This window comes from Bos grunniens, chromosome 12 (genome assembly GCF_055505025.1).
Source record: "Bos grunniens cultivar Pamir isolate PY7600 chromosome 12, Bosgru_T2T1.0, whole genome shotgun sequence".
NCBI classification, from domain to species: domain Eukaryota; kingdom Metazoa; phylum Chordata; class Mammalia; order Artiodactyla; family Bovidae; genus Bos; species Bos grunniens.
Genome location: NC_141176.1, coordinates 58,843,310 through 58,853,962, shown reverse-complemented (window position 1 = coordinate 58,853,962; position 10,653 = coordinate 58,843,310).

Genomic DNA, 10,653 nt, shown 5'->3' with positions numbered 1-10,653 from the left:
TTTTGAGAAAGATAAAACTTTTCAATTAAAAATTGCTGGGTAGTATTAAAGAGAGAAGACTTCAGTGTCAGCACTTTTTCTTTTCTTTTTTTCTTGTTTTGCTGAAAGTGTTAGTCTCTCAGTTTTGTCTGACTCTTTGCAACCCTATGGACTGTAGTCCTCCAGGCTCCTCTGTCCATGGAATTATCCAGGCAAGAATACAGGAGTGGGTAGCCATCTTCTTCTAGAGGGGATCTTCCAGACCTAGGGATCAAACCTTGGTATCCTACATCGCAGGCAGATTCTTTACTGTCTGAGCCACCAGGGGAGCCCCCACCTTTTTTTTCCCCCTGAAAAACTACAGATCATTTAATCTTAATTCATCAATGCATACAAGGACCAAAAAATCCAAAAAATAACAACAATAAAAAAAGGGCTAAGATTTTGTTATAAGCCCTCTGATACAGGCAATCTCTCTCTCCTCACATGGCTTCTGTCACCTTCTAAAAAGAAAGGTAGACAGTCTACTGAAGGCTGCTGCTGTGCAGTTTTATTATTCAACATAACTCTGAGAGCTCTCAAGGTTTCTATAAAAGCTAGGGGAAAAATAGGCAATTCAAACAAAATGTTCCATATAAATTCAGGTGGACCATGGACATTGTTGACCTTTGTGAAAAACCCCTGAATCAACCCCTTTTTCATTACCATGGGATGAAAGGTTGTTTTTTTTTTTTTTTCCCTTTACTTTTGGTTCTCTTATACCATGGCTTAAATACACAGAGTTGATGACTCCAGTGTGCCGGTTTGAAGGATTCCATAGTGCGTCTGATTTCTGGTATATTTAGGTAACTAACCTAATAATATGTGATAAGAGCCACAACTGTCCAGGGGGGAAAAAAAGACCCTTGCTTAATAGAGTGCTTACAGGCTGATGTGGTCTAGAATTTAGATGGTTTGAACATTTCTGAGTGGCCTTAGAAGAGGTTGCTTATGGGTCACTTTGAACAAGTGAAATTCTCTTGCTCAGATACAGAAAAGTCAGAACACTAGGGACTATTATGAGGAAAATATCTCAGAGGTGGACAGAATTACAATAGTATATAGTAATCAAATTAAGTTCAGAAATAGAATTGATTTCCTCATTTGTGTATAATCTAACATGAAGCTTTCAATGGGGAAGGAAACAAAAGACATTTTAGTGGATATTAGCATCCTTAAGATGAGCAGACAGAGAAATCACTTCTACGGCATATATCAATAGCTGTCATATCATTTGAAAATCAGAAATCTCCACAGTAAATTTCCAGCAGGACCAGATTAGGGAAGAAGGAATTGGTAGACAGTGAAAATTAACAATGCTTTGTCAGTTCATTGGACAGAACAAGTCCATTCTAAAGGAGATCAGTCCTGGGTGTTCTTTGGAAGGAATGATGCTAAAGCTGAAACTCCAACACTTTGGCCACCTCATGCAAAGAGTTGACTCATTGGAAAAGACTCTGATGCTGGGAGGGATTGGAGGCAGGAGGAGAAGGGGACGATAGAGGACGAGATGGCTGGATGGCATCACCGACTTGATGGACATGAGTTTGGGTGAACTCCGGGAGTTGGTGATGGACAGGGAGGCCTGGCATGCTGCAGTTCATGGGGTCGCAAAGAGTCGGAGACGACTGAGCGACTGAACTGAACTGAACTGAATGATATCTTCTAAATATCACATAAATGTATGTGGGGGGAAAAAGCATGAGGTGATGGTTATAAAGAATCATAAAGTTAAAATGTGAGATATTTTGCCATTAAAACTGCTAATGCAGTCTTGTTATACATGAGAAATTGGCATTCATATGCACTGTTGAAATGAATACAAGCTTTTATAATCTTATAAAAATTGACTATTTTTTATAAAAACCTTGGAAATATTCTTGCAGTACCTTCAGTAAATTTATTCTAAGGGGATATTCACAGAACAAAGATATGATATTTACAAAAGTATTTATGAAAGTTTTAATAATGTAAACATTTTACAAAGAATAGTCTATATAAGAAAATTTGTTAATAAGGATGGCACATTTATATATGGATACACTGTGAAGAAAGCTGAGCGTTGAAGAATTGATGCTTTTGAACTGTGGTGTTGGAGAAGACTCTTGAGAGTCTCTTAGACTGCAAGGAGATCCAACCAGTCCATTCTAAAGGAGATCAGTCCTGGGTGTTCTTTGGAAGGAATGATGCTAAGGCTGAAACTCCAATACTTTGGCCACCTCATGCGAAGAGTTGACTCATTGGAAAAGACTCTGATGCTGGGAGGGATTGGGAGCAGGAGGAGAAGGGGACGACAGAGGATGAGATGGCTGGATAGCATCACTGACTTGATGGACATGAGTTTGAGTGAACTCCGGGATTTGGTGATGGACAGGGAGGCCTGGCATGCTGTGATTCATGGGGTCGCAAAGAGTTGGACACAACTGAGTGACTGAACTGAACTGATACACAAACACTGTGAATTATATTTGATTTTGAATGGTATTTACAGATGTGGGAAATATGCAGTATTAAACAGAAGAAGTACATTTCATGGAGCAGGGCTAGTGGTAATGATCTTACTCTCCAAGAAAAAACAATCAAGATTATTCCTTATTTTGAGAATGTTAACATTGGGTACTTAAGATTGATTTTTGAGCCCAGAGAGGACATTTGGTGGGTTAGGATAACAAGGTTCTATTGAAGCAAGAGATCACCTTAATGGAATGGATCAGAACCTGGGCCTTCATTTTCATGGAAAATACCTTGTTCTTGCAAAAGCAAGTCTTGGGCCAGAATTATTATTAAACAAGACACCTTAGCACTGTGGACACATATTTGCAAAAAGAGAGAGAGAGTGTGTGTGTGTATGTGTGTGTGTATTTTAGTATCTATTCAAATATTGTTTCATTGGGAACAAAGAATTATGGTGATATCAAATGTCATGGTTTAGAAAACCACTGGGAAGAGTGAAATCCTTTTGATTCCAAGAAACCAAAATTGAAACTCTAGCAGCAGTGGACATTGGTCATATCAACATCTAAGGAAAAACATCAAAGAGAAACCGCCTGTTTGCAATAGCAGTGTTGTGTGGTGGTAAAAACAACGGAAGCAGAGCATGAAGCCTGATGGCTGGACTGTCATACCTTCAAGTTTTATCAACTGGACCTAATACAACCACTGACTGACTGGACTCAGTAAGTACCAGGGTTTTGCTTATGCATTTGTTTTTTAACTTGTCAATTGAGTAGACGCCATACAAGAAGAATATTCTCTATAAAAGTCAAAATGGAAGATTAGAAATATAATACTGTGACTTTATATTTTTAGATAGGCTATAAAAAAGTCCCTGAACACTTACATGAAGTAACATATTCATAGTTGGCTTATGGCATTTTATGCTGACTCTCTGGAGAATGAAAGTAATACATAAGACCCGAAACAGGAGAACCACTTATTTCTACAATAGTTGTATCTAAATCTAGAGAGGAAAGCCTTAACCTTGAACACCTAAACTATAAATGAAATTCAAGGAAATTTTAAAATACATTATTCACTATGTTTAATTGAAAGATGATTTTAAAAATCAGCCACTTTCTTAGGACTGGAAAACAGGTGGGTATTAGTAGCACAAACTTAGAAAATACAGAATTGTTTAAGCGTAGACACAACTGATTCAGTTTTGGAGTTTGTTCAATTCAATGTATCTGTAGGATATCTAGGTGGAAAGGTGAAGAAAAACTAACTCATGATTATAAACACAAATCTCAACCTCAAGTGCTGTCCTCAAGGTCTGATCTTAAAATAATAAATTTAAGAATCAACATATACAATGTCATTGATGCCATAAGAAAAAGTGAATTCGGGAAGTGAGAAGAGCAGTGGGCCTAGGGAATTCTGTAAAACACAAATATATAGAATGTGAGAAAAGAGAAATATGCTCATAAAAAGAAAGTGAAAATGAGAATGAGGAAACATAGAAATGAATGGGATAGTGATTCAATAATGTCAAATGAAGTAATATTCATTAGATTTGGGAATTGGGAAATCCTTGGTGACCTCCATCATAATAGAGCTCTTAACTGAGTGCTGTGAACAGAAGCCAGACTGCAGTGGATTGAATAGTGAATGGGAGGTGCATAAGTGGACAAAGGGAGTCAAGGCTTTTCCTTTGAAAATCTCAGAGAAGAAATGGAAGACAGCAGCTTTGAAGTAGCTGAAAGAAAGAAAGGTCTGTGCTAGCATATCAAAGTCATTTTTATCTTCTGTCTAAAGATCCACCTTAAAGTATTTTTAATAGTCTGGATGTTAGTGAAAGTTGAAACATGGTAAGGATTAGCCTTTGTGTTTGAAAAATCAAGGTCTTTGATAAGAGTCTTTTAATCCTGTGAATCTTGTGTATGGTTATAAATCTAGTTATACTAAAAAATATATTCAATTGAATCATAAATATGGCATCTTAAAAGATTTTGGAAGATGTTCAGGAATTAACTGGTTTTCTCAATATCCTTATAATTAGTTTACTATCAAGTTTCTTAATACCCAGGAATGATATTAACAATATTTGACCCCAAGGTAGCAAATTAGCATCAACTATCAGAAATGGGCACTAACTAGGAAGACATGGGCAGTGACCAAGTCTGAGTGGACAACAGCATAAAACAACCTTTCCAGTCAACAATGTACCAAGAAGGAAATTCAGTAAGTTAGGGGGAGGAGGAGTGGTGGTATCCTCCATACAGAATTTATAACAATGATGAAATAGAATTAAAGTAGGTATACCCTGTGCCAATAATTCTAAACAGTATCTGTGATTAAATACTCTTTCCTTCCCTGATGGACTGCTTGAAATCACACATGTACCCACTGTCCAGGTATGTATCCCCTAATTCCCTAATTATCAGCTGTTAATCAATAAATGAAAGACATTTGTACGCATCCATTATGTTATTGGCATTGCTCTAGCTGCATGCACACATACACATATATACTAAAATGACATTAATCATGACATTGGCCCTTTGGGTTTTCTGATAATTAAGAGAAAAGGGGTGTAATAATTCCTAATTATTCAACACCCTGGAAACTTTATGTATTTCAACTATCCAAACTTTATTCTACATCAATGAAGTAAATATTGTAATAATGCCTATTTTATGCATGGAATAAATTAAATTAAGAAGGTTAAGTGACTTGTCCATAGACATGCAACCCCTAACTGGTAGAATTAAGACTTGACTCCAAAGTCTGTTTTATTTCTCCTTTAGTAGTTACTAAAACATTTCATGCCAAAGATTTCCTAATTGCAGAGATGGTCACCCTGCCAACTTGATGCATAAGCATTATATCAACTACCTACCCCCTTTAGAACAGATATGAAAAGAAATAGATTACATACAGTAATATCACATTAAGTAAATCATGCTTCATGGAACAAATTTCCATGAATGGATCTGATGCTTCAGGGAGCTCTGGTAGCTGGTATTTCAAACTCTGCACAGTAGCTAAAGAACTGAGGCTATGAAACAAGGGCTTCCCCTTATCAGAAAGCTCCTCTCCATCCAATGCTTAGGCTCTTTTAACAGTCACATGGCTGCTCTACATAAGAAAAAAGGACGATTTTTCGATACCTAAAACTATGAAGGAAAAGGTATGTATAGTGCTAGGAGAAATACCAAATGCATTACATTTGCCATGCAATTCATTCTAAATAACAGTGCACTTCAAAAATGACATTCAAAATTATATTCCCCAAAGCTACAGTGCCTGCAAAAGTCTTTATAAATGTACAACATCAGAGTACAACATTTTAAACCAATTATTTCATTAACTGTGTTGCTATTATATGTAGGACAGATTTTCTTTTCTAAGTGAACAGAGATGCAGATCGGTTTTTGTAATAATAGAGGCAGAGCATGAATAAGAGCTTTATGTACCAGTAGTTCTGAAAGTGTTAGCAAACTAAAAGGCAAATTAGAAGCTGAAGGTGATGTCAGATTACAGTGTGAATTAAGGAGAAGGAATCTGGATGCTTTCATCATCACCATATTACCTGTCAAGGCCAAAATGGGAGGCTAAGATTCAGTTTATTTTTACATAAATTGTAAAATATTAAATAATATTCTGACCTTTCCAGTTTTAAGGTATGGAGATTACAGAGTTTGGCTGTAAGGTATAATTTTCATGGTCTTGATATTTATAGCAAAATAGTTTTTAAAGGCACAGAGCACACAGAATGAGTTCACAAGCAATGTTTAAATTTTACTTTAAAGCCTAAGTACTTGATATAGAATATTTTCCCCTGAATATTACCATTCTATCTAAGCCATGGTAGTTTCTTCTTGCAGTATATCTATACTCAGTTTTGGCCTGTGAAGGAAAGTAGATATACATTAACTCATTGTTTGACAAATGTAGCAGCTATTGTATAAAGTAGAATCCTGATTAAGGCAATGACCAACTTTGCCCAGGAATAGAGTCAATACTATTATTAAACAATAAAAAATATTAGCAAAGTTTGGGAAACATTATTTTTATGAAATCCTGATAAATGACTTATCATATAAAGGTGAAATGAATAAAAGAATCACTAAAAAACAACCAGTCTACTGAATAACAAGAAGAAAACAAAGTTGCGAGTAGAGATTGGTTTCCTAGTTTTGGTAACAAATGTACTATTGTCCTTCACTCTCACAAAGCTCAACTGATAAAAATCCTAACTAAAGAATAATTGCTTTCCCTATGGGAATTAACAAAAACTTCTATAAATGAACATTTCCTCTATTACAGTTGAATACAATTCAATGGTATCACAAGGGAAGGCCCAGATAACACATTTCATCTATCTGCATAGAGACGAGCCATTCCCTTCTCCAAGGATCTTCCCAGGGATTGAATCTAGGTCTCCTGCATTGCAGCAGATTCTTTACTGTCTGAACCACCAAGGAAGACCCAGAGATGATGGGCAAATAATTGAACAGTATTTCTTTGCCTATTCACCTGGAAATGATAAATCATGTTTAAAACATTCTAATAAGAATTAAAAATAACATGTACAATTCACAACATAAATTGTAATATATGTTCTTCAAATGCTAACTTATTTTCCTTATTCGTATTCTTTATAACAGCTACATTTGACTCTCTTTTAGCTAGTTCCATAAACTAGGAGGTAAGCAGTATTTTTTTTAATTTTATATTTTATTTTTAATTGTAGGATAATTACAATATTGTGATGGCTTTTGCCATACATCAACAGGCATCAGCCATAGGTATACATATATCTCCTCCTTCTTGTACTTCCCTCCTACTTCCATCTCCCTTCCACCCCTCTAGGCTGTCACAGAGCACTGGCTTATTTCTCTGAATAAACTTCTCAATTTGAGAAACTGTTTTTTTCCACAAACATCCAACTTTAAACAAAGATGTTGGAAAAATATTCTTCCATTCTTTTATAATACGTCTTCTGGTTTGTTAAAATATGGTTCACAGTGCATGTTTTAGGATCTAACTTCTTGAGAAGAAATCTTTTAGAAAATATTTTTAGAACTTTTATTTTTCTTTAAGGAGTGACTTTTGTTTCCAAACTGGGTTAAACTCTGAGCAAAATCACAAAAGAAAACAGTGATAACAAGCCCAAATCATACTTTTCCCCCCAATCTCTTTTCCAATATTGTTAAGTAAGTAATAGTATTTTGAAAAAACATGTACCCAACATATATTTTGTGTCACTGTCCTTACTCTACCATTTTATAACTAAAGTCAACTGTGACACCTTGCAGATTCAAGTGAAAAAAACTGAATCTATCAAACTTTCTCATAATGGAGTTTTAATTTTTTTTGTTTCTGTTTTTCATATAAATTGTCTTTATTTTATTTTATTATTATTATTACTTTACAATATTGTATTGGTTTTGCCATACATCAACATGCATCCGCCATGGGTGTACACGTGTTCCCCATCCTGAACCCCGCCTCCCACCTCCTTCTCCATACAATCCCTCTGGGTCATCCCAGTGCACCATCCCCAAGCTTCCTGTATCCTGCATCGAACCTGGACTGGGGATTCATTTCTTATAAAATATTATACATGTTTTAATGTCATTCTCCCAAATTATACCCCCCCCCACAGAGTCAAAAAACTGTTCTATACATCTGTGTCTCTTTTGCTGTCTCATATACAGGGTTGTCGTTACCATCTTTCTAAATTCCATATATATGTGTTAGTATACTGTATTGGTGTTCTTCTTTCTGGCTTACTTCATTCTGTATAATAGGCTCCAGTTTCATCTACCTCATTAGAACTGATTCAAACGTATTCTTTTTAATGGCTGAGTAATACTCCATTGTGTATATGTACCACAGCTTTCTTATCCATTCATCTGCTGATGGACATCTAGGTTGCTTCCATGTCCTGGCTATTATAAACAGTGCTGTGATGAACATTGGGGTACACGTGTCTCTTTCAATTCTAGTTTCCTCGGTGTGTATGCCCAGCAGTGGGATTGCTGGGTCGTATGGCAGTTCTTGGAGGAGGCAATGGCACCCCACTCCAGTACTCTTGCCTGGCAAATGCCATGGATGGAGGAGCCTAGTGGGCTACAGTCCATGGGGTCGTGAAGAGTCGGACACGACTGAGCGACTTCCCTTTCACTTTTCACTTTCATGCACTGGAGAAGGAAATGGCAACCCACTCCAGTGTTCTTGCCTGGAGAATCCCAGGGGCGGGGAAGCCCAGTGGGCTGCCGTCTATGGGGTCACACAGAGTCGGACACGACTGAAGTGGCTTAGCAGCAGTAGCAGCATGGCAGTTCTATTTCCAGTTTTTTAAGGAATCTCCACACTGTTCTCCATAGTGGCTGTACTAGTTTGAATTCCCACCAACAGTGTAAGAGGGTTCCCTTTTCTCCACACCCTCTCCAGCATTTATTATTTGTAGACTTTTGGATCGCAGCCATTCTGACTGGCGTGAAATGGTACCTCACTGTGGTTTTGATTTGCATTTCTCTGATAGTGATGTTGAACATCTTTTCATGTGTTTGTTAGCCATCTGTATGTCTTCTTTGGAGAAATGTCTGTTTAGTTCTTTGGCCCATTTTTTGATTGGGTCATTTATTTTTCTGGAGTTGAGCTGTAGGAGTTGCTTGTATATTTTTGAGATTAGTTGTTTGTCAGTTGCTTCATTTGCTATTATTTTCTCCCATTCTGAAGGCTGTCTTTTCACCTTGCTGATAGTTTCTTTCGTTGTGCAGAAGCTTTTAATTTTAATTAGATCCAATTTGTTTATTTTTGCTTTTATTTCCAATATTCTGGCAGGTGGGTCATAGACGATCCTGCTGTGATGTATGTCGGAGGGTGTTTTGCCTATGTTCTCCTCTAGGAGTTTTATAGTTTCTGGTCTTATGTTGAGATCTTTAATCCATTTTGAGTTTATTTTTGTGTATGGTGTTAGAAAGTGTTTTAGTTTCATTCTTTTACAAGTGGTTGAGCAGTTTTCCCAGCATCACTTGTTAAAGAGATTGTCTTTTCTCCATTGTATATCCTTGCCTCCTTTGTCAAAGATAAGGTGTCCATAGGTGCATGGGTTTATCTCTGGGCTTTCTATTTTGTTCCATTGACCTATATTTCTGTCTTTGTGCCAGGACCATACTCAAGATTTTATATACTCTCAAATACATATTTGTTTTTAATTTTAAAAACTTACCTTAACTGAAAATAACTTGAAATGAGTTTTCCTTCAAATAGTTTATCTTGTAATAGTACAGGTAATAGGAATGATGTGTGAATTGAGGAAAAAATAAAAAACCCTATGATATAACAGTGCAAATCAATCTCATTAGGAAAATGTACAAAGAATGAATATTACAGACTGTATTCTTTATAAACACCTAAATGTATAACCCTTATTCTGTTTGGATTAATATATCTGTTTACACTTAGAGTAGTTAATTAAAGGGCCTACCACAAACACCTTTCCATTTTCTAATGATTGAAATTATTTGTAGTGAACACTCGGGAAAAAGTCTATTTGAACGTCTCCTAAGTCTAGCAGCTCCAACTTCTGTGGCAGAGAGGCTGTGTCTTATGAGCCACAGCATCAATTTTTATACATCCTTAAGCCATTTCTTAGGATTAGCCCAAGAACTATTCTCAGATGACCCTTCTGAACTTCCAGATCATGACATTAAGAAACAGTGACAGCCTGAGGGTTGCATCTGCAGTTTCCTTCCTCCAGATAATGTAGACTATGAAGTCTGCTGCAGGGAATGGATGCCTAACTTCCATTTTCTGACTGCCTAAAATTATTTTTTTTTCCTGAGAAATGATTCTAGTAAGTCATCCACAGTCAAACCTATTTAAGAAGACCCCACAGCAGGTAAAATATATAAAAAAGATTATTCTCCTCAAAATATAAATATGCTGTCTTAAAAGTAGTATTTTTAGATAGGAAGCTATAAAGAAACAGAAGCAGGAAGAGAAAAAAAAAAACATATTGGGCCTCAGTGCCAAAGGTAAATATATCTTTTATGAAAATCCACCTAAATATAAGAGCTGTTTCACTTCATTATTTCCTCTGCTTTCTGACAACTGAATCTCTGTTTATCAGTATCCCCCAGTCATCGCTGCCACAAATATATTTTTTTTTAAAAAGAAGAG